Here is a 27508-nt window from a genome sequence, read left to right as displayed (position 1 = left end):
CGTTAACTTAAAGGTTTCAAATCAACATTTACATGTAACGACTAACGATGACTTAACGACTCAGTTAAAATGTATATACATGTAGTGTTTTAATATGTATTCATACACTTTTGAAAGGCTTCAAGACACTTATCAAAGTACTTCTACTTAACAAAAATGCTTACAATTACATCCTCATTCATTTTCATCAACAATTCTACTCGTATGCACTCGTATTTGTACTCGTACAATACACAGCTTCTAAATGTATTTACTATTGGTATATACACTCCAATGATCAGCTCTTAGCAGCCCATGTGAGTCACCTAACAATGTGGGAACCATCATTTAACATCTAGCATGAAATATCTCACAAAATTACAAACTAATGGAGACTATAATGTCATCCTAAATTCACGTGAAGATAGACACACACAAACTCATTTTCATTTAAATTTTATGCATCAAATTACTCTCTCTCAATTACTCTCTTAGTGTTCTAAGTGTTCTTAATCATCTTCATCAAAATATAGCTCAATCTAGTTCATAAATCCATACATAAACCAAGTTATAAAACAACTACTCAAGAACACACCAACAACATTTCCAAGTTTGCTAGCTTACTTCCAATCTTGCAATCCACTTTAAGTGATCATCCAACCTCAAGAAATCTTTCTTATTTATAGTAAGATATCTTTCTAATACAAGGTAATACTCATATTCAAACTTTGATTCAATTTCTATAACTTTAACAATCTTATTTCGAGTGGAAATCTTACTTGAACTTGTTTTCATGTCATGATTCTACTTCAAGAACTTTCAAGCCATCCAAGATCCTTTGAAGCTAGATCTATTTTTCTCATTTTCAGTAGGTTTATCCACAAAACCTGAGGTAGTAATGATATTCATAACATCATTCAATTCATATATGTAAAACTACCTTATTCGAAGGTTTAAACTTGTAATCACTAGAACATAGTTTAGTTAATTCTAAACTTGTTCGCAAACAAAAGTTAATCCTTCTAACTTTACTTTTAAAATCAACTAAACACATTTTCTATATCTATATGATATGCTAACTTAATGATTTAAAACCTGAAAACACGAAAAACACCGTAAAACCGAATATACGCCGTCGTAGTAACACCGCGGGCTGTTTTGGGTTAGTTAATTAAAAACTATGATAAACTTTGATTTAAAAGTTGTTCTTCTGGGAAAATGATTTTTCTTATAAACATGAAACTATATCCAAAAATCATGGTTAAACTCAAAGTGGAAGTATGTTTTCCAAAATGGTCATCTAGAGACTGAAATGACTACCTTTACAAAAACAACTTGTAACCTATATTTACAACTATAAACATATAATTTTTATGTTTAGATTCATAAACTTAAGTTCAATATGAAACCATATCAACTTGAATCACTCAAAACGGATTTAAAACGAAGAAGTTATGGGTAAAACAAGATTGGATAATTTTCCTTGTTGTAGCTACGTGAAATTTGTAACAAATCTATACAAATCATATCCTAGCTAACTTATATTGTATTATACATGTATTCTAATATATTATGTAATCTTGGGATACCATAGACACGTATGAAAATTTTTTGACATATCATATCGACCCATGTATATATATTATTTGGAACAACCATAGACACTCTATATGCAGTAATGTTTGAGTTAGCTATACAGGGTTGAGGTTGATTCCAAAAATATATATATATTGAGTTGTGATCTAGCCTGAGAAGTGTATACACTGGGTCGTGGATTTATTCAAGATAATATATGTCGATTTATTTCTGTACATCTAACTGTGGACAATTAGTTGTAGGTTACTAACGAGGACAGCTGACTTAATAAACTTAAAACAGTAAAACGTATTAAAAATGTTGTAAATATATTTTGGACATACTTTGATATATATGTACATATTTGTTATAGGTTCGTGAATCGACCAGTGGTCAAGTCTTACTTCTCGACGAAGTAAAAATCTGTGAAAGTGAGTTATAGTCCCACTTTTAAAATCTAATATTTTGGGATGAGTATACATGCAGTTTTATAAATGTTTTACAAAATAGACACAAGTAAATGAAACTACATTATATGGGTGAATGATCGAAGCCGAATATGACCCTTTTTGCTTGGTAACCTAAGAATTAGTAAACCGATCAACTAATTGGCGCGAATCCTAAAGATAGATCTATTGGGCCTAACAAACCCCATCCATGGTTGCGGATGATTTAGTACTTCGATGTTATGTCCGATGGATGTCCCGGAATGATAGGGGATATTCTTATATGCATCTTGTTAATGTCGGTTACCAGGTGTTCACCATATGAATGATTTTTATCTCTACGTATGGGATGTATATTGAAATATGAAATCTTGTGGTCTATTATTACGATTTGATAAATATATAGGTTAAACCTATAACTCACCAACATTTTTGTTGACTTTTAAAGTATGTTTATTCTCAGGTGATTATTAAGAGCTTCCGCTGTTGCATGCTAAAATATGGACAAGATTTGGTGTCAGCATGATTGTATAATATTGTTTAAAACTGCATTCGAGATTTACTTTGTTGTAACATATTAATATTGTAAACCAATATGTATTGGTAGTGTGTAAGTGTGATATTGTTAGATTATCATCTCTGGATAATCTAGGTGGTGACTTTTTAACCTTGTCGATAAAATAAAGGTTATGGTTTGTTTTAAAAACGAACACAGTCTTTGAAAAACGTCTCATATAGAGGTTAAAACCTCGCAACGAAATCAATTAATATGGAATGTTTATAATTAATATGAACGGGACATTTCAGTTGGTATCAGAGCGTTGGTCTTAGAGAACCAGAATTTTTGCATTAGTGTGTCTTACCGAGTTTGTTAGGATGCATTAGTGAGTCTGGACTTCGACCGTGTTTTCTTTAAAAATGATTGCTTAACACTTTTGTTGGAAACTATATATTATTAACATGTAAATATTATGTGATATATTAACCTCTTAATGTGTTTAATATTGTGTGATAGATGTCTACCACTAGTACAAATCCCATCGACTCACCTAATAATAATGAAGAGTCGAATATAATTTGGGAAGATTCACAAATTCCCTAAGAAGAACCGGAAGAGGAGGAACCGGAAGAGGAAGAACCGGAAGAAGAGGAACCGGAAGAGGAGGAACCGGAGGAGGAAGAACTGGAAGAAGAAGAGGTTCTGGAGAAAGAAATATTGATACCTACAGTAAATCGGTTAAATAAAAGAAAATCCTCAACCAACGGACCTGATGTGCGAGCGGAGGGGTACGAAATAGCTATATTTTTAATGCGAAATACTATGAAATATGATACAAGTTTTATTTATTTATAAAGATGGGATATACCTAAACCTTGCTACAACACTTATAGGCAGTGTACCTAATCGTAAAGTAGTGTAGTTTTTAGTTAGTCCGATTCATTCCACAGGGAGCTAGCTGAGTTTAACGCTATATTTTTTTACAACTATATTTATATAAAATATATATAATTATATATAGTAATATTATTATAAAAGGGGGTTTTTACCGTTTAATGACCGATTTGTCGATTTTATATTTTAAGCGTAAAGATAAATGACGATAATATAAATGACAGAATTTAAATTGCGATAAAGTAAATTGCAGTAATTAAAATGACAGTAAATAAAGGTACGATGAAATATGAAATAAAAGTATTATGCTTATTTAAACTTCCGTAATCATGATGTTCGACGTGTTGATTTTAATTTATTACCCGGGTTAATTGTCCTTTGTCCTGGATTATTTGATACCTATTTGGTTGTTGTCCATAATAGTCCATCGGTCATAATTATAAAATTCTCGTCAAATTAACCTTATTCCCGAAGTCAAATATTCCAACTAATTAGGGATTCGAACTGTAACAAGGTTTTAATACTTTGTTAATAATTACACTAGGTTATCGACTGCGTGTAATCCAAGGTTTTAATACTTTGTTAACAATTACACCAATTATCCTTGTATGTAATCCACCCCTGTTTTAATGAGATATGAATATTAATTTACCCACTTGATCAGAATGAATAATCAATTACCCAACCCGAATAATTAATTAAATGATCGTAAAAGATGTCGTATAAACGTCACTAAATAGAACATACATAATCATTTTAATAATTATTAGATTAATTAATTTGAAGATAGGTTCGACGGATTTTAATGAGTTGTCATTCGATTAGATAATACCCCCTATCTATTAATAGTCAATAGTCAAATGTCCACAAGTGTTGGTCTTTTGTCCAAACCTTAATTATGGTACAAAATCTAATAACCCCGTCTTAATATTTAGTCTAACATCACGATTACTTTGGCTCAAATAAGCATAATAATAACTTAGTTACGAGACATTAATTTAAAAAGGAAGAACATAGCTTACAGTGGTGATTAATCGCGTAGCGTTGCACGGACAAAATTTTGACTTAAAACCCGTAAAACATTCTTACAATAACCTTATTATTATTAACTTAAATTAAAATTAAAATTAAAATTAAAATTAAAATTAATAATATATATATTATATTGTTTACAGAAAGAAAGGAAAATGAAAAAGAGGTGTTGAGCTCGTCTGAATTCGTGGCTATTTATAGCATTTGGCCAAATTCTGATGCCCATGCGATCGCATGGATTTGGTGCCTTCTGGCCATGGGATCACATGGCCGCCTGGGACAGCTCACATATTTTTGTTTTCTTATTTTCCGACATTTTATTATATAATATAATATATATATAATTTTAAGAATTATTTATATATTATATTATATTCATGTGCATAGTTGACTTGTAATTTTAGCTCCGTTGCATCGCGCGTTGAGAGTTGACTCTGGTCCCGGTTCTGGATTTTCAAACGTCCTTTCGTACGCGGAGATATCTTGTACTTTGCGTTTTGCGGCTTGTACTCTTGTAATTTTTAGACGTTTCTCATCATTAAATTGAACCACTTGAATTATATCTTGTACATTTGAGCTTTTTGGTCATTTGCGTCTTCAAATCGTCGTTTTCTTCTTTTGTCTTCGCACTTATTTATTTAAACGAATATTACATAAAAATAGAACAATTGCAACTAAAAGCTTTACATATTGGATGGATATTGATACTAAATATATGTTCATTTAGAGCACTATCAAATATCCCCACACTTGAACGTTGCTTGTCCTCAAGCAATACAGAACTTAAAATAAAATAACACTTCACTCGAATCACTTTTTTTATTCTCACACTTTATACATCAGTGATTTTGATACAACGGTATAAACAATGATAGTAACGATGTGGTTTACAGTCCCACATGACTATAAAAATTTAGATCCTTTAGGAAATTGGATCTTTATGAAAATATTTGATCTTTTGAAAATTCATTCTAGCTTTTACCCTAGATAAGTTTTCCGGAATAACCCTTCACCGGTGTTTGCAAATTGTTTTTGTGGGTTTCAGTTTTGAAAATTTTAGCTCAAAAACTAGTAGTTTTGTGTCACCCACTTGCTAATCCTTGTATTAGGAAAGCACACGTCCAGTATACTTGCTCAGTATATTACCTTTCGGTAAACTACCGTCCGGTTGTAAAGGAAAGCGTTGAACAAGCAACTGTTAAGGCAATGTCCCGTGACATGCTTTTGATTATGGTCTATATCGTGTCGGATGCAATTACTATCCTTTGTAGGAGCAATAGTAAAGATCACCCTATAATTTTTCGGTCTGGCACAAGGTCCTGTCTTCGACCATGCTATGCAACCACCATTCTTACGGTTGTCACCCGATTTGGTTCAGGTGACCTAATGAATTCCGGTGAATTATCAGGATTTTACGTTCAATGGTAATGAACGCATTGAAAATAGGTTTTCAGAAAACAAATCGGTTTTAATTAGATCAAAATATTTTCTCGTTCAAGCTCGAGTTTAGATATCATTGAATTTCATGAGTTTTTAATTCTCAATCTTTAAAGTCAATCTCAAGGATTGAGTAATATCAGGCTTAAAAGCTGATTTTTAATCTTTAAGGAGATTATCCTTTCTGGGGGTCTGATTCATTAGTCTTATCAAGCTAATTTACACGGCGCCCTCCCCATTTTACGAGACAGATCCTCTCATAGTTAGGATAAGTCTGACCACTTGGCGACCCTATTTGATGTTGATGTCCTTAGATTTCCTACTGATTTTAGAGATGACTTTTCTAGATTTTTCGTCAACCTACAGCTGGTCTGGATGACAACTTCCTGACCTAAATCAAGAAGCGCGTGTCTTTTTCGGAATACTTTACTTCCTTTTAATGATGAAATTAATTCATCGTGTAGATCCATCTATTCTTTCAAAGGTATTACAATAAATCGGGTAAAACTGATTAAAATCGTCCAAAACAAAAGTACCTGTAATAATCTTGTACAAACATATGTGATATGTGTTTTAAATAACTTGGTAAATTCTTCCCACACTTAGCTTTTATTTATTTTTTTCTTTGCCTTTTTATTCTCCTCTATTCCATTTTAAATGAATTCTAACGTTTTGGGTTGTTTCTCCATTTATGTTCTCTCCGAGGTAACAATAATTTTGACATTAACACCTAGTTTTATCGTTCATAAATATGTATAAACATGATTTTAAATTCATTTAGTTGAAAATTTTTCAAATTTTCACAAATTTGGCAATTAAACTAAGTGTAAACCCGAGAGAATTTATAACCCTTCCCCACACTTGAGATCATGCAATGCCCTCATTTGTATGAAATCGGGCTATAATTATAAATTCAGGAGGGTGATTAGTGTAGAAAAGCAATTAAAAATACCGAGTTTGCAAAAATATTATTTTATATCACATTTGATATTTTGCGTCTTGTCGACAAAATTAGTAGCTTTTGTTGAACTTTAATGTCAGTCTTTGAAAATACGCTGTTTTACCCTGTTTTGTACATAAGATAAACTACAAACATATATATATATATATATATATATATATATATATATATATATATATATATATATATATATATATATATATATATTTTATAAAACCTTTATTTATTAAAACAATTTAAATGAATAATTTTTTAAAATTTTGTTTCCTTTTACTTTAGGTAGTTTCGGTATGTTTACCTAGTCCGTCCCTCGACAAAATTTAAAATTTGTCGTTAAAGAGATTGTTTTAAAAGCAAAGATTTTTGGGTTTTTTAATTTTTTTGGTATACTTTAGATCAATAATATTAAAAATAATGATAACAAAATTTGTCGCCCCGCCCTTGGGTAAAGCAATTTCGGTTCCATGACCTAGTCTTCAACTTATGATGAATTTTAGAAATAATTTTTTAAACTTAATGAAATAAAGTGAATTTTGTTTTTAAATTCACACAAAACTTAAATTTAAAAAAATGCGTATTAATTTAATACAAAACCTACAAAACAAAAATTCGGAATGGGGGGAGAAAACTAGTTCTTTAGTGTCTGCTAGTGGAAAAGACCAATCGGATTCCATTCTCGGAACTACACGAGAACAGAACAACTAACTCTAGACAGCGTTTTCCTTTTAGAACATTTGAATCTCCCCACACTTAGGTAGCTGTGGTGTCGAATTTGTGATTAACTTCATTGTCAATTTCTTTTGGACCATAATCAACTTGCATATCTGTGACTTTTGCTTTAAGCCATTGGTCGGATTCCTGTGTAATATCCACAAATTCAACTAGTTTTGCCTTTTCTTTAGGCGATACATTGGATACTAACCGGTTACATAACTTAAAGTTCCCGTTGGTTCTAGCATCGCAAATCCGTTTAATAAGTTTCTTCATTGAACTATTAATAACGGGGTCATTTAATTTCATTTCAACAACGGGGTTCTTTGTTATCAGGTCATCATTAGGTTTTACTTCATCTTCCCCACACTTAGGCATTTTATTATTGTTAAGCACTACCGTTGGAGTTGGTAAAACAATATGGTTCTTACCAATCGTTTTTGTTGGTTCAACGGTTTTGGTTGGTGGAGATTTAGCCTTTCGACTCACAAAGGTGATTGATTTTTCATCATTATTAAGTGTCATTCTACCCTCTCTTACATTAAATAACGCCCCGGTGGATGCTAAGAATGGTCGACCTAAAATTAGAGGAATGTTTGGGTCCTCTTCTATGTCAATGACAATAAATTCGACTAAAAAGGTTAAATTACCCACTTGAACGGGTAGGTCATCAACAATTCCAACTGGGTGCTTAATGGTTTGATCAAAGAGTCGAACGCTCATTTCCGTTGGACTTAACTCACCTACTCCTAATCTCTTATATAATGAAAGGGGCATAACACTCACACTCGCACCTAAATCTGTTAGTGCATCATACATGACATAATCACTAAGTAGACAAGGAACAATAAATTCACCCGGATCACCCAACCTGGGTGGAGGTTTTGGTGGAACTGTCTTCACCGGGTTTACTTTTACGGTTTTTATTTCTTGAACTTTCTTATTCTTCTTCTTCTTTCTAGAGGTATCACAAACTTTATTACCTATTACTTTCTCATACTCAACTCCTTTTCTTGGAAACGGGATGGGTGGTCTATAGGGTGCCACCACTGGCTTTACATACTCGGGTGGTGGTGGTGGTGTTGTAACTTCTTCATTGTTACTCACATCTAAAACCTTCCCATCTTCTGGAGCTGGTTTTTCAAAATTTGTTGACACCATATTAACATTCTCATTTCGAGGATTTACTTTAGTATTACTCTGTAGCTTTCCTTGTTCCCTCTCACTCATCATGCTAGCAAGAGTACCTATGTATTTTTCTAGATTCAAAATGAAAGCTTGTTGAGTTCTTAATGACTGATCAAACCTCTCATTTGTTTGGGTTTGAGATGTTATAAATTGTGTTTGAGATTCCATTAGCTTTGCCATCATCTCTTCCAGATTTGGCTTTTTCTCTTCGGTTTGTTGTGGTGTTTTATATAAGCTAGATTTTTGTTGATTGAAAGTGTTTTTTTGAGTTGATTGGTTATTCGGACCTTGGTAGTTGTACGAATTGTTGTTGGGTCCATTTGAATTGTAACGAATGTTTTGATTTCGATTGAAGTTTGGCCTTGGCGGTTGATAATTATTTTGATAATTATTTCCCAGCCTTTGGTTCATGTAGAAAACATTCTCACGTAGTTCCATCGTTTGTTCAATGTGACAATCTTTCATTAAGTGTGGTCCACCGCATTGCTCACAATTTGAAAGGACCCATCCTAATCCACCTGGACGAAGTCATCAACATTTGGTCCCATTGCGATGATCGGCTCCAAGTAATGTCCTTATATTGAGCAAATGCACAGCGGAAGACTTAATTCGTACCTGAGAATAAACATGCTTTAAAGTGTCAACCAAAAGTTTGGTGAGTTCATAGGTTTATCATAACAATCATTTCAATATGTTAATAGACCACAAGATTTCATAATCATAAACATAATACACTCACAAGTGTATGTAAAGTATTCTAAGTGGTTGAGCACTTGGTAACCATACTTAACATTTAATCAACGTCGCATATTCCCTTTATTATGAAATCTCACTACACCGTACCAAGTGTAGTTACCAAAACGAAGTACTGTGCAACCGTTGAATACTGGTCGTCCAGTCCGGTTGGGCTTGTCAGGCCCGATAGATCTATCAACAGGATTCGCGTTTACAATACCCATATAAATAGTAGTTACCAAGCTACAGGGAAATATGCCAGTGGTACAACTCAACGTAGAATATATTTTTAAGTACTTGTGTCTATTTTGTAAACATTTATAAAAGCAGCGCATGTATTCTCAGCCCAAAAATATATATTGCAAAAGCAATTAAAAAGGGAGCAAATGAAACTCACTTTTGCCTTGAAGGTATTTAATTCGACTTGGTCTCCGATAGATATCACGAACCTAACCATATATATAATATATCAACATATTTTCTTTTTAAGTAATCGTTATATATATATATATATATATATATATATATATATATATATATATATATATATATATATATATATATATATATATATATATATATATATATATATATATATACTTTTAATACTTTTAATATTTTTCTTAGTCCGTAGTTAGCAGTCCGATGTTAGTGGTCCACAATTAGTTGCTTAAATAAAATAAATAAAGACCCCATCGTATTCGTATTGATCAGAATTAATCTCGACCCATGGTACCATGTTGTCAAATGACGTGTTGCGTACATAAAGTACCGTGTTGTCAAATGACGTGTTGCGTACAATCATGAGGTCTTATGATTAATCTTCTAGTGTTGTTTACGGGTGGTCCTGAAATATATAAAATCAAATCATAAGTAATTATATATAAAATATCATATTAATTAGAAAAGATATGATTAATTTACTTTTTCTCCAAATATTTTAGTAGCTAAACTAGCTTCGGATACCCAATCTTGTTTTAGTCGTAGTTTCTTCATTACAACTCTGTTTTTGTTGGTTCAACGTGCCACTTCCTTGGATCGAGTCAAATTTTAAGAATATGAACTGAAAATACCTTAGTTTGTATTCTAAATCATAGGTTATAGGTCAAACTTTGGTGAAACTTATGAAAGTGATCATTTTCCATCATAAAAACAACATTTAATGATCATTTTTCTAAAAATACTTACACTTTGAGTTAAACCATGAAATTTTTATGTGTTAACATATTCATAAGAAATATTATTTTTCCAGAACATGAACTTCCAATTCAAAGTTCAAGATAGTTTTTAATTATCCAACCCAAAACAGCCCCCGGTTGCACTCCGACGACGTAGATTCAGTTTTAAGATGTTCTTTGTAGAACCAAGTTATATCTTGTTAGGTTAGCATATCATTATGATATATTACAGGTCTTGAAGTGTTTTAAAAGTCAAGTTAGAAGGATCTATTTAGTTTGCGAACAAGTTTAAAATCATTCAAACTATGTTCTTGTTGTTAAAATTTTATACCACAAAATAAGATAGCTATATGAATATGAATTGAATAAGATTATGAACAAGGTTACTACCTCAAGTTACTTGGACAAAGTTACTGCAAAAGATAAGAAATAATCTTGGAATCAAAGAGTGGTGGAGTTAGATCAAAAGGTTGGAAGTAAACTTCTTCAAATGGGTGGTTATTTTGATATGTTCTTGAAAGAGTTTTCTTATGGTGTTTAAGGCTTGTAATTGAAGCTAAATGATGGGGAAAATGCTTGGAGATGATCAAGTATGAAGTTAGGAGTATTTTGAGAGAGAAATGAGGGTGTAGGTATGAGAAAATGGAGTGACGAAATGGTGTTCATTTATAAAAACGTTTTTAGTGTATAAAGAAAGAAAAGGATTCCTAATTTTGTTTTCTTACTAATAATTCATACTACTTGACAAATCCTAGTTACCTCATATCTAGGGCAGTAATAATGTTGATTAGGATGTTGATTTGATGTGTATATACCAATAGTAAATACGTATAGAAGCTGGGTATGATACGGGTACATATACCCTAGATATACGTATAGAAATCTTGAGGAAACGGAACGAGAATTCAAATATAATTATCTTTTGTGAATATACTTATATTGTTTTATGTATTTAAGTCCTTAAAAAGTGATTAAATACATTATATATACGATACATGTATAAGCATTATAGATTATAAGTATATATATCAAAGAATGTTACGTATAGTTATCGTTTTGAAAACTTAAGTTAGTAGTTTCAAAATATACTTATAACTCATTGTCATTAGTACATAATGAGATGTTAAACCATCCTTAGATCATGTTAAATATATACAAATACATATATATACACAAACGTATAATTATCGTATGTTATATAGTTCGTGATATCATCGGTCATATTGGACGGTCAAACGTTGTGTAAAACTCTTTTCAAAAACACAAGTCTCAACAATTTAGATTGTTTATCATGTTGGTATGGTTTAATTTATGTAAATATTAATCTCATAAGTATAATTTGGTCGGAAAATTCTGGGTCATTACAGTACCTACCCGTTAAAGAAATTTCGTCCCCGAAATTTGATAGAGGTTGTTATGGATAACAATAAGAAGGTTTTCATGACAAATATAAGGTGATAATGGAGTTTTATCATCATTAAGTAATGTAGATAAAACGATTCGATTATGCGAAGAATATAAATGAGACTATCGTAAAAGAGTGAGATGAGTAATATATATTCGTCTTAACCGATGACGTAGTTATGATTGATTTCCGGGATTTAAGGGATTTAAAGAGAATCTTACGTAATAAGATTTGGTTCTTTGGTGATTAAGGAAATCAGGATCTTCTTTGATTATATGCAATAATCTGTTTCGATTGCTCTGTCGGATATTTCACTATAAATTCACCCCTTCGTTTCCTTATTTTCCACGACTCACACCTTCTATTCTTTCTCCCTTGATTCTTACTTTAAAGCATTCATCAATATGCTCCATCCAGTCCCGATTCTTGATATACTCCTAACTTTTATATATGTCATTCTTCTTTTTCATCTACCACCAGAAGAATCTATTTACTTCTACTATACTCTTGTGTTTATAGTGTTTCTAATTCTCCCGTGTCTCTATATTGCTATCTGCATCGATATACACGGTTTGTAATTTCGGGGTTATTATCGAAGTTTATATTCTTCATTATTTTTCGGAGCTTCATGCTTTCGTTTTCTCTTCCCGACTTCGAGTCAAGCGAGTAATGGTCCGGAATTCGTAGATATGAAATTCAGAATGAACATAGCTAATGCTCTAAGAAGAAAATGGTAATAGAACGATTTTAATTTGTTAAATTACCAGAATACCCTGGAAAAGACCGAGTCATCCAGAAAAATATTCTCTTGATATGTTTAGAGATTAGATAGAATGTAAGAGTCGTGTAAATGGCACATGATGACGGTACTGTGAATCATCATGCTTCATTAGAAACTCAGCATGACTTACTATAATATAATGACGTTGATCAAGTGTCATTATATTATACTAATCCATGCTTCAGTTCCCAACACTACTTCAAAACATTCATATTTTAAACTCGAAGGTTTCAGAATTTAGAAACTAACACAGTTTCTTTTATGTTGCAGATATTACGGAGAGATAAATGATCTCAGATAAGAATAGTTGTGAAATATCGCCAGAAATATGGAGGATATTTATAATAGAACATACGAGAATATCTTAGAATTTCTAATATCAATGGATGATGAAGAAGATTTGTCTGTGAAGGTTTAGAATGAGAAATAAGATGTTTGCTAACGATTTCAGCAGGCACAGAATCATTTGGATTCTTTGAAGGCAAACTTATTCTTTGTGATTTGTCCACGGCTTTCTTCATAGTTTCACATAATCCGCTTTTCGATACTAAATTTTCTATCGAGCGTTCCTAACACTCCTTTCTTTATCATCAAACTTTTGGCCATTAAGATCATCTACAACATGCTGCTTTGTCAGCATTTTCAAAGTTAACTGATCTGGGTCATCGTTTATCAAACCGAGGTAGTTTCAGGAGAATTGTGTTTTTAGAATGATTAATCGCTGATGGTAATATTGTGGAATATAAAAGGTTCCCCAGTAACAATAAAGAGTACGCATATATATCGCGATTATAATAAAGTTGTTTCGGATGAAAAGTCGAAGTTGACTTGCTGGAGCTGTGACAAAATTAGCTACTTTGGAAAGGGATTGCAAAACGATCTTCGGTAATAACAATGTCAAAGGAACTAGAACAGATACGTGTCAAACGTTTACTCAGTTTCTGAGGGTTTTTCAGGTGCATAACTATATGCATCAATCTTTTCTTCTGTAAATGAAGTGCGGTTGGTTTATCCTCTCGATTGAGGTGTTTTTAAGATTCATGATAGATTTGAACGCTGATTGTAATCGTCGAGATACAATGAGGTTTAAGATGAAATCAAGTGGCAATCTTGAAGAAATGTTTAGTTTCATATGTTATAATCAATATTTTAATTCATTTTAATTGTCCAATGTCATTAGTCCACAGTCGATAGTCCACAGTAACAGTCCAATAATTCATATATAGTTTAATATATAATATACGAATTAATTAATACGTGTCGTGACCCGTATACCTCTCACACTCGATCACAACTCAAACTATATATATTATTGTAGAATCAACCTCAACCCTGTATAGAGAACTCGATCATTACTGCATATAGAGTGTCTATGGTGATTCCAAATAATATATATAGATGCGTCGATATGATATGTCAAAACATTGTATACGTGTCCCGATATTTAAAGTGCGTAAAATAATTATAGAAATTAAATGACGATAAATAAAAGTGCGATAATTAAATTGCGATAAATAAACTGCGATAAATAAAATGTAATCAGTTAGCTAGGAACAGTTAGCTGGAACAGTTAGCGTGGATTCTTAACAAAATTTTTCATAGTTAATTTGTTTGTTTCTAATAGATTTTATTTTGACATATGTTTTCTTCATATGCCACTTGTTGGATTCTGGGAAGTCAAAATCCAAATATGAAATTGAATGAAAATGGTTATTCTGCAGTGAACAGATACGTATATCGGTGGTTGTAAGTAGGATAGTAAATGACTGTTGAATCAGCTTCGACGAATGTACAATGTAACTTATTAAGATGAAATCTAATTATTCCTCGGGTATTACCTACCCGTTAAAAAAAAATTTCACCATTAATATTTTGTACAAAAGAACTTTTAATTACATTCTTTATGAAAACATATATACATATATATTTTCTTCGGATGAAATCATGAATTTAATGAGTTAATATGATATTAATCTCATTTGCTTTTCGGTTTGAGCTAGAATAAGAAATCTCTAAAACTTTTTGAAACCACATATTCTTCGCAGAATATCAATGAAGTTATGGATCAATACTTCATCGTTCATTATTGTTGATACTCCTTGGTATCTGTGGTGCGTATGAAGTTGATGTTTGTGGGACAGATTATGATGTCGAGACGTGTGATGCGGATGTTGTTTGTTAGTGGTGATGATGGTATTGTTGATGTTATTGATGGTGGTGCTGATTATGCTGCTGGTGCTGCTGCTGGTGTTTGCAACCTTCGCACCATGTTCTCCAAAGCCGTCACGCGAGCGCGAAGTTCGTTAACTTCTGCTAGTACACCGGGATGATTGGCGGTTGGAGCGAGAGAATGAACAAGATTTGTAATATGGGATAGTATATAATCGTGACAAGATACTCTAGAAATGAGAGAGAAAATGGTGTTTCGAATAGGTTCGCAGGTAAATGCTTCAGGTTCATCGCCAAGAGGGCAATTTGGTGGATGGAATGGATCACCTTCTTCTTGTCTCCAGTGATTTAGTATATTACGAACCCATCCCCAATTCATCCAGAATAGATGATGAGAAATTGGTTGATCCATTCCGGTGACACTGCTTTCGGAGCCCGAATGGAAATCCATATCGGCATAACTGTCGGAATCTGAAGAATTCAAACTAGATGCGGAATCCATCTTGTATAATGGGGAAAATGAATTTTTTGTATGGAATAGATTATAGGAGTTAGATTTGGAACTCTTCAATACATAATTTACATATGTATATATAATACCAAAATCCCGTAAATTACGGAGAATCTTTGAAAAGATATCAGTCAAAGTTCGCAAAGACAGATATGCTAAGATAAGAATTCGTCTATACACTATCAATGCAGTAAATGCAGTAAAACGTGTCTAGACTTATGAATGATAAGCATGTAATTTCCTAAGGATGATAAGCAGATGATTTCCAACTAGAAATGATAAGCAAAACTTTTGACATGTAGACACGATCGAAGTCCAGACTCATTAATGCATCCTAACAACTACTAGTTAGACACACTAATGCAAGACCTGGTTCGCTACGACCACCGCTCTGATACCAACTGAAAGGACCCATCCTAATCCACCTGGACGAAGTCATCAACATTTGGTCTCATTGCGATGATCGGCTCCAAGTAATGTCCTTATATTGAGCAAATGCACAGCGGAAGACTTAAATCGTACCTGAGAATAAACATGCTTTAAAGTGTCAACCAAAAGGTTGGTGAGTTCATAGGTTTATCATAACAATCATTTCAATATGTTAATAGACCACAAGATTTCATAATCATAAACATAATACACTCGCAAGTGTATGTAAAGTATTCTAAGTGGTTGAGAACTTGGTAACCATACTTAACATTTAATCAACGTCGCATATTCCCTTTATTATGAAATCTCACTACACCGTACCAAGTGTAGTCACCAAAACGAAGTACTGTGCAACCGTTGAATACTGGTCGTCCAGTCCGGTTGGGGTTATCAGGCCCGATAGATCTATCAACAGGATTCGCGTTTACAATACCCATGTAAATAGTAGTTACCAAGCTACAGGGAAATATGCCAGTGGAACAACTCAACGTAGAATATATTTTTAAGTACTTGTGTCTATTTTGTAAACATTTATAAAAGCAGCGCATGTATTCTCAGCCCAAAAATATATATTGCAAAAGCAATTAAAAAGGGAGCAAATGAAACTCACTTTTGCCTTGAAGGTATTTAATTCGACTTGGTCTATATAATATATCAACATATTTTCTTTTTAAGTAATCGTTACATATATATATATATATATATATATATATATATATATATATATATATATATATATATATATATATATATATATATATATATATATATATATATATATATATATATATATATATATATATATATACTTTTAATACTTTTAATACTTTTAATATTTTTCTTAGTCCGTAGTTAGCAGTCCGATGTTAGTGGTCCACAATTAGTTGCTTAAATAAAATAAATAAAGACCCCATCGTATTCGTATTGATCAGAATTAATCTCGACCCATGGTACCATGTTGTCAAATGACGTGTTGCGTACATAAAGTACCGTGTTGTCAAATGACGTGTTGCGTACAATCATGAGGTCTTATGATTAATCTTCTCGTGTTGTTTACGGGTGGTCCTGAAATATATAAAATCAAATCATAAGTAATTATATATAAAATATCATATTAATTAGAAAAGATATGATTAATTTACTTTTTCCAAATATTTTCGTAGCTAAACTAGCTTCGGATGGCCAATCTTGTTTTAGTCGTAGTTTCTTCATTACAACTCTGTTTTTGTTCGTTCAATGTGCCACTTCCTTGGATCGAGTCAAATTTTAAGAATATGAACTGAAAATACCTTAGTTTGTATTCTAAATCATAGGTTATATGTCAAACTTTGGTGAAACTTATGAAAGTGATCATTTTCCATCATAAAAACAACATTTAATGATCATTTTTCTAAAAATACTTACACTTTGAGTTAAACCATGAAATTTTTATGTGTTAACATATTCATAAGAAATATTATTTTTCCAGAACATGAACTTCCAATTCAAAGTTCAAGATAGTTTTTAATTATCCATCCCAAAACAGCCCTCGGTTGCACTCCGACGACGTAGATTTAGTTTTTAAGATGTTCTTTGTAAAACCAAGTTATATTTTGTTAGGTTAGCATATCATTATGATATATTACAGGTCTTGAAGTGTTTTAAAAGTCAAGTTAGAAGGATCTATTTAGTTTGCGAACAAGTTTGAAATCATTCAAACTATGTTCTTGTTGTTAAAATTTTATACCACAAAATAAGATAGCTATATGAATATGAATTGAATAAGATTATGAACAAGGTTACTACCTCAAGTTACTTGGACAAAGTTACTGCAAAAGATAAGAAATAATCTTGGAATCAAAGAGTGGTGGAGTTAGATCAAAAGGTTGGAAGCAAACTTCTTCAAATGGGTGGTTATTTTGATATGTTCTTGAAAGAGTTTTCTTATGGTGTTTAAGGCTTGTAATTGAAGCTAAATGATAGGGAAAATGCTTGGAGATGATCAAGTATGAAGTTAGGAGTATTTTGAGAGAGAAATGAGGGTGTAGGTATGAGAAAATGGAGTGAAGAAATGGTGTTCATTTATAAAAACGTTTTTAGTTTATAAAGAAAGAAAATGATTCCTAATTTTGTTTTCTTACTAATAATTCATACTACTTGACAAATTCTAGTTACCTCATATCTAGGGCAGTAATAATGTTGATTAGGATGTTGATTTGATGTGTATATACCAATAGTAAATACGTATAGAAGCTGGGTATGATACGGGTACATATACCCTAGATATACGTATAGAAATCTTGAGGAAACGGAACTAGAATTCAAATATAATTATCTTTTGTGAATATACTTATATTGTTTTATGTATTTAAGTCCTTAAAAAGTAATTAAATACATTATATATACGATACATGTATAAGCATTATAGATTATAAGTATATATATCAAAGAATGTTACGTATAGTTATCGTTTTGAAAACTTAAGTTAGTAGTTTCAAAATATACTTATAACTCATTGTCATTAGTACATAATGAGATGTTAAACCATCCTTAGATCATGTTAAATATATACAAATACATATATATACACAAACGTATAATTATCGTATGTTATATAGTTCGTGATATCATCAGTCATATTGGACGGTCAAACGTTGTGTAAAACTCTTTTCAAAAACACAAGTCTCAACAATTTAGATTGCTTATCATGTTGGTATGGTTTAATTTATGTAAATATTAATCTCATAAGTATAATTTGGTCGGAAAATTCCGGGTCATTACACAACTGATTCGTATTGCGTGAATATCTTTATTCATCTTTTCCATTCGTCTTTCGAAAGCATCTATTTTTGCGGAAACAGAATCAAAGTCATGGCTAGAATCGGCTCTAGCCGCTTTAGATGAACGAAAGATATCTTTTTCTTGGTGCCACTCATGTGAATGGGAGGCTGTGTTATCCATAATTTTGTGAGCTTCAGTTGCGGTTTTCTTCATAATGGAACCACCAGCTGCTATATCGATGTCTTTTCTTGTAGTGATGTCGCATCCTTGGTAGAATATTTGTACTATTTGATAAGTGTCTAAACCATGTTGTGGACATCCTCTTAACAACTTTTCAAATCTTGTCTACGCCTCATATAGAGTTTCATTTGACTTTTGCGTGAACGTAACAATTTCTCCTTGAAGTCTCACAGCTTTAGATGCCGGAAAGAATTGTTTAAGAAATTTTTCAACTAAAACATCCCATGTATCAATCGCCCCTTCAGATAACGATTCTAACCAATCTTTTTCTTCTCCTTTTAAAGTCCAGGGAAATAACATGAGATAGATCTGTTCATCCTCAACTTCTCTGATTTTAAATAGAGTACAGATCCTATTAAAAGTTCGAAGATGTTCATTTGGATCTTCCTTCGGCGTACCACTATATTGGCATTGACTAGTTACCATGTGTAGGATTTGTTCTTTGATTTCATAATCTGGCACATTAATGTCTGGCTTAATAATGGCGTGACCTTGGCCAGTGCGTGTGGCTCTCATTCGGTATTCCATACTTAGAGGTTCTGTTACTTCCATAATTGAATTTGTTGAATACGAATCACTAGAGGATTCTAATTTAACGGTTTGTAGTTCAGGAGGAATGATTAGTGTTTCAGGATCTTGGAATTTTCCTTGAATATCCTCCGGGTTTTCAATTTTAAATTCGGGTTCAAAAAATGGATTATCGGAAATTTAAATTGGAGTACTTGGTCGACTAGATGACGATTCTAAAGAAAAATCAACGACAATATTGGCTAGATGTCTTGATCGAGTTACAGGTGGTGAACGTATGAAAGGTTGTGAATGTTTTGCTCGGTGCATTCACTGAATATCCTATTAGTTATAAAAGATAAAAATTATATAAGTTATCAAATTAATAGACTTTTCTGATTTTGCCCACGTTTCGAATAGCCAATAGATGCAGCAGGTAGTTAGGACCCTTTTAATCGGAAGCCCACAACTCGCCACTAACAAATCCAACTATTACTACGAACCAGAAAATTTTGGATGTCTATCAATTTAACTGCTTAAAATAATTTTTCGTTTTGAATTTTTAGAGAAAAAATAGAAAATTCTATGTTCTAAAAACTAGAGCGTCGAGAAATAAGAAAGAAAAAGAGCGCGTAGAAAAACGTCGAAAAATAAAAGGTCGAAAATAATAAAAAGAACGTAGCGCGTCGAAACTTAAAAGTCTAAAAACTAAATATTAAAAGTTGCGTCTAAAGGTATTAAAGCTTAAAGGAATTCTATATCCAAAACGGCAATAACTTAAAAAGTACTAAAATCTTAAAACGGCGACGCAAAATTCTAAAGCACCTAAATCTTAGTCTAAAGAAAAAGCACTTAAGGGATTTTACGGCAAAGCCTAAAAACTAGAAATATAAAAATAACTACGGCAAAATACTAAGTTTAAAATTAGTTACGAACGATAAATATATAAATTACGAATTAAACGATTAAAATATACAATTTATAAAAAGATATAAAAAATAATAAAATTACTTATTTTTATAAAAATATTATTTTTATATTATTATTTTATAAAAGTATTAATTTATATATGTATAAAACTAATTAAAACTTAAACTAATTATTATTAAATTAAACCCTAACTATAATTAATTAATAATAATAATAATTAAACAAACCCTAATCTGTACCAGCTATGTTTCAGACCTATCAGACAGGGTCATGCGGTCACATGACTTTGTAACTGAATCCTTATGCAATCGCATGAGTGTCAGGTTCAGTTCACATGCAGGTTCAGATCGACAGGTTCAGTTTCTATTTTATTTTTATTTTTTTCTTTTACGTTTTTTTATATAGCGTTTCGCTTCGTCGAGTCCTCGGTAGCGGCGCCAAAAACTTGATGTACGAGCGGAGGGGTACGAAATAGTTATATTTTAATGCGAAATACTATGAAATATGATACAAGTTTTATTTATTTATAAAGATGTGATATACCTAAACCTTGCTACAACACTTATAGGCAGTGTACCTAATCGTAAAGTAGTGTAGTTTTTAGTAAGTCTGGTTTGTTCCACAGGGAGATAGTTGAGTTTAACACTATATTTTTTACAACTATATTTATATAAAATATATATAATTAAATATAGTAATATTATTATAAAAGGGGGTTTTTACCGTTTAATGACCGGTTTGTCGATTTTATATTTTAAGCGTAAAGATAAATGACGATAATATAAATGACAGAATTTAAATTGCTATAAAGTAAATTGCAGTAATTAAAATGACAGTAAATAAACGTACGATGAAATATGAAATAAAAGTATTATGCTTATTTAAACTTCCGTAATCAAGATGTTTGACGTGTTGATTTTAATTTTTTACCCGGGTTAATTGTCCTTTGTCCTGGATTATTTGATACCTATTTAGTTTTTGTCCATAATAGTCCATCGGTCATAATTATAAAATGCTCGTCAAATTAACCTTATTCCCGAAGTCAAATATTCCAACTAATTAGGGATTCGAACTGTAACAAGGTTTAATACTTTGTTAATAATTACACCAGGTTATCGACTGCGTGTAATCCAAGGTTTTAATACTTTGTTAACAATTACACCAATTATCCTTGTATGTAATCCACCCCTGTTTTAATGAGATATGAATATTAATTTACCCACTTGATCAGAATGAATAATCAATTACCCAACCCGAATAATTAATTAAATGATCGTAAAAGATGTCGTATAAACGTCACTAAATAGAACATACATAATCATTTTAATAATTATTAGATTAACTAATTTGGAGATAGGTTTGACAGATTCTAATGAGTTGTCATTCGATTAGACAATACCCCCTATCTATTAATAGTCAATAGTCATATGTCCACAAGTGTTGGTCTTTTGTCCAAACCTTAATTATGGTACAAAATCTAATAACCCCGTCTTAATATTTAGTCTAACATCACGATTACTTTGGCTCAAATAAGCATAATAATAACTTAGTTACGAGACATTAATTTAAAAAGGAAGAACATAGCTTACAGTGGTGATTAATCGCGTAGCGTTGCTCGAACAGAATTTCGACTTAAAACCCGTAAAACATTCTTACAATAACCTTATTATTATTAACTTAAATTAAAATTAAAATTATAATTAATAATATATATATTATATTGTTTACAGAAAGAAAGGAAAATGAAAAGGAGGTGTTGAGCTCGTCCGAATTCGTGGCTATTTAAAGCATTTGGCCAGATTCTGATGCCCATGCGATCGCATGGATTTTGTGCCTTTTGGCCATGCGATCGCATGGCCGCCTGGGACAGCTCACATATTTTTGTTTTCTTATTTGCCGACGTTTTATTATATAATATAATATATATATATAATTTTAAGAATTATTTATATATTATATTATATTCATGTGCATAGATGACTTGTAATTTTAGCTCCGTTGCGTCGCGCGTTGAGAGTTGACTCTGGTAACGGTTTCGGATTTTCAAACATCCTTTCGTACGAGGAGATATCTTGTACTTTGCGTTTCGCGGCTTGTACTCTTGTAATTTTTAGACGTTTCTCATCATTAAATTGAACCACTTGAAATATATCTTGTACATTTGAGCTTTTTGGTCATTTGCGTCTTCAAATCGTCGTTTTCTTCTTTTGTCTTTGCACTTATTTATTTAAACGAATATTACATAAAAATAGAACAATTGCAACTAAAAGCTTTACATATTGGATGGATATTGATACTAAGTATATGTTCATTTAGAGCACTATCAGGACCAAAGTCAATAATGGTCAATGGTGTTTCAGCCGAGGAAGCAAAATATTGAGAAGATTACCAATTTTTCGATGAATCGGATCCCGATGAGGATTCCGATGATGTTATAGAAATTACCTCGACCCAATTTAACAAAGCAAAAGAAAATAATAAGGGAAAAGGTATAAAAATAGAGAAACATGATTCCAACCCCGATGAACTTTATATGTATCGGCAACATCCGTATTTCCTAAATTGTAACAATAACCCGGGAACCTCTAAACCACCAGGTTTTTCTAAACCATTGTGGAAAACGAAGGCTCGTATTAGAGGAACACCATATATCCCTAGAAAATTAGGAAAACGAACCAAGTCCGAAGAAGAAGAAACCAGTGATTCAGATTAGAGGGTTGTAATCATGTTGTGTATTATATATATTGTAGTGTGCTTGTACTTTTATGTTCTATGTAAAAATTGCTTGTATTGTTTGTTAATTATCTTTTACGAATCTAATCCTTGTCTATTTTACAGTATAAAAACAAAATGGATGTTAAGGGTAGACAACCGAATATTTTAGAAGACCTACCAGAGGATATGATTGAGGAAATCTTGTCTAGAGTCGGTCAGAATTCATCAGCACATTTAGTTATGGCGAAATTAACTTGTCAAACATTTGAAAGACTTTCCAGAAATGCCTTAGTTTATAAAAGGCTTTCCTTTGATAGGTAGGGTATATCACATTGCGGAGACCGTAAGTTACGCCGTGTTTTCTTCATAGCGTTAAATGCGGAGAACCCAAATGCAATTTTACGCTATGGGTTAAGAACCTATTTTGACTCAACATATCCCAACATAGGATTTCGTGAGTTAGAAAGAGCTTCTAACATGCAACATAAAGAAGCATGTTATGCTTACGGGTTAGTGATGTTCGCTTCTTACCAAAATGAGAAAAAGAACATCGGATTACAACTTTTAAATAAAACCTTCCCATAAGTGACGGATTCAGTAGTTGGGGTGAGAAACAAGGATTTTAGATTATTACGGGGCTGTTGGACATTACGAAACCCTCGTCCTTTTGACAACATTACAACATGCTATATAGCCAATGGTCATAACGGTTACTTTCCACAAGACCAAGGATGGGAAGTCGTCTTAGTAAAACCAGAATGCATGACTTGTTTCTGGACTTATGAATTACATGTCTTTATTTCTTTTGCTGAACGACTTACGTATTAACTAGAATTGTCTTTATAGCTGCCGAGTAGCAAAGTTATTATGTGCTATATTTCATCTTATATGTATAATAGCGTTATTGTAAGTTTGTAGAATATTGTATAATATTTGAACGTGAAATATTATTATAATCAGTTTTTTTATATAGAATTGTAGTAGTTGAATTGTATATTAGCTACTAAGTATGAACTTAATGGGTAGGTACTACCCGAATTAAAACTATAAAATGCTAATATGAAGAAAAAGCTTTTATAAATGAGTTCATACTATGCTACGAAATACTATTGACTACTCTTAAAATTCTATATGATTAACTTAATTCTTTTGGGCTATTTTTGAAAGAAATGGAACCGACGACTCATCAGAATTTGAACATGAGCGAGGAAGACTTCTGTGTTTTCCTTGCGGAAAACATAGCCACAGTACATGATGCGATGCAAAATAACAATAACTCTGGATCTAGCAGTGGAACTAATTCTACAAGAAATCGTGTAGGATGCTCCTACAAAGAATTCACTGCCTGCAAACCTTTGGAATTTGATGGAACCGAAGGACCAATTGGATTGAAACGGTGGACCGAGAAGGTTGAATAGGTGTTTGCCATAAGTAAATGTACTGAAGAAGACAAAGTAAAGTACGCTACGCATACCTTCACAGGTACGGCGCTAACATGGTGGAATACCTATCTTGAACAGGTAGGATAAGATGCTGCTTACGCACTAACGTGGTCAGCATTCAAGTAATTGATGAACGAGCAGTATCGTCCCACAAACGAGGTCAACAAGCTCAAGGTAGAGCTTAGAGGATTACAAACGCAAGGTTTCGATATCACCACGTACGAATGACGATTCACCGAATTGTGCCTATTGTGTCCCAGAACGTTCGAAGACGAAGAAGAGAAGATCGACGCATTTGTAAAAGGGTTACCGGAAAGGATTCAAGAAGATGTGAGTTCACACGAGCCCGCCTCCATACAAAAGGCAAGTCGAATGGCTCACAAATTAGTAAACCAGATCGAAGGAAGGATTAAAGAGCAGACGACTGAAGAGGCTAACATGAAACAAGTCAAGAGAAAGTGGGAAGAAACCAATGACAAGAGTCACCAATACAACAACAATAATCACAACCACAATCGCAATAACTATCCCAACAACCGCAACATCAATCGCAACAACAACTTCAACAAACGTCCCAACAACAACAACTACAATAACCGTCCCAACAACAACAACAACAATAGCAACAATAACAATCCCAACAACAATCTCAATAACAACAATGACAACAAAAACCAAAAACAGCCATGCCAAAGGTGTGAAGAGAATCACCAGGGGTTTTGCACGACATTTTGCACCAGGTGTAGAAGAAATGGTCATAGTGCGGCAAAGTGTAAGGCCTACGGACCAAAGTTTAATAGAATTAAAATAACAAATAATGTCGGAACAGATAATGCCGCCATAGTATGCTTTGCATGTGGAAAACCGGGCCACATTAGTAGAAATTGCCCGAATCAGGGGAATACTAGTGGGCATGGCCGCGGAAGAGTTTTCAATATTAATACGGCAGAAGCACAGGAAGACCCGGAGCTTGTTACGGGTACGTTTCTTATTGACAATAAATCTGCTTATGTTTTATTTGATTCGGGTGTGGATAGAAGCTATATGAGTAGAGATTTTTGTGCTAAACTAAGTTGCTCACCGACGCCTTTGGATAATAAATTTTCACTCGAATTAGCAAACGGAAAATTAATTACAGCAGATAATATATGTCGGAATCGAGAAATTAAACTGGTTAGCGAAACATTTAAGATTGACTTGATACCAGTAGAGTTAGGGAGTTTTGATGTGATAATCGGTATGGACTGGTTGAAAGAAATGATAGCAGAGATCGTTTGTTACAAAAATGCGATTCGCATTATGCGTGAAAAAGGAAAACCTTTAATGGTGTACGGAGAAAAGAACAATGCGAAATTAAATCTTATTAGTAGTTTGAAGGCGTAAAAACTAATAAGAAAAGGTTGTTATGTCATTCTAGCACACATCGAGGAAGTTAAACCTGAAGAAAAGAACGTCAGTGATGTTCCCGTCGCAAAAGAATTTCCCGATGTATTTCTGAAAGAATTACCAGGATTACCCCCTCATCGATCTGTTGAATTTCAATAGACCTTGTACCAGGAGCTGCACCAATAGCTCGTGCTCCATACAGACTCGCACCCAGCGAAATGAAAGAATTACAAAGTCAGTTACAAGAACTTTTAGAGCGTGGTTTCATTCGACCAAGTACATCACCATGGGGAGCTCCTGTTCTGTTTGTCAAGAAGAAAGATGGTACATTCAGGTTGTGTATCGACTACCGAGAGTTGAACAAACTTACCATCAAGAACCGTTACCCATTACCGAGAATTGACGACTTATTTGATCAACTACAAGGCTCGTCGGTTTATTCGAAGATCAATTTACGTTCTGGATATCACCAAATGCGGGTGAAGGAGGATGACATTCCGAAGACTGCTTTTAGGACGCGTTACGGTCATTACGAGTTTATGGTTATGCCGTTTGGATTGACTAACGCACCAGCTGTGTTCATGGACCTCATGAACCGAGTGTGTGGGCCATATCTTGACAAGTTTGTCATTTTTTTCATCGATGACATACTTATTTACTCGAAGAATGATCAAGAGCACGAAGAACATTTGAGAAAAGTGCTAAAGTTGCTAAGAAAAGAAAAACTGTACGCTAAGTTTTCAAAGTGTGCATTTGGGTTGGAAGAAGTTCAATTCCTCGGTCACATAGTGAACAAAGAAGATATTCAGGTGGATCCAGCAAAGATTGAAACCGTTGAAAAGTGGAAAACCCCGAAAACTCCAAAGCATATACGCCAATTTTTAGGACTAGCTGGTTACTACAGAAGGTTCATCCAAGATTTTTCCAAAATAGCAAAACCCTTGACTGCATTAACGCATAAAGAGAAGAAATTTGAATGGAAAGATGAACAAGAGAAAGCGTTTCAATTGTTAAAGAAAAAGTTAACTACGACACCTATATTATCATTACCTGAAGGGAATGATGATTTTGTGATATATTGTGATGCCTCAAAGCAAGGTCTCGGTTGTGTATTAATGCAACGAACGAAAGTAATTGCTTATGCGTCTAGACAATTGAAGATTCACGAGCAGAATTATGCGACGCATGATTTGGAATTAGGCCCGGTTGTTTTTGCATTAAAGACTTAGAGGCACTACTTATATGGGGTCAAAAGTATTATATATACTGACCACAAAAGTGTCCAACACATATTTAATTAGAAACAACTGAACATGTGGCAGCGTAGGTGGATTGAATTGTTGAATGATTACGACTTTGAGATTCGTTACCACCCGGGGAAGGCAAATGTGGTAGCCGACGCTTTGAGTAGAAAGGACAGAGAACCCATTCGAGTAAAAGCTATGAATATAATGATTCACACTAACCTTACTACTCAAATAAAGGAGGCACAATAAGGAGTTTTAAAAGAGGGAAATTTAAAGGATGAAATACCCAAAGGATCGGAGAAGCATCTTAATATTCGGGAAGACGGAACCCGGTATAGGGCTGAAAGAATT

The sequence above is a fragment of the Rutidosis leptorrhynchoides genome, chromosome 11 (assembly GCF_046630445.1).
Source record: "Rutidosis leptorrhynchoides isolate AG116_Rl617_1_P2 chromosome 11, CSIRO_AGI_Rlap_v1, whole genome shotgun sequence".
Classification (NCBI taxonomy): Eukaryota; Viridiplantae; Streptophyta; class Magnoliopsida; order Asterales; family Asteraceae; genus Rutidosis; species Rutidosis leptorrhynchoides.
Note: the sequence above shows the minus strand (reverse complement) of the source record.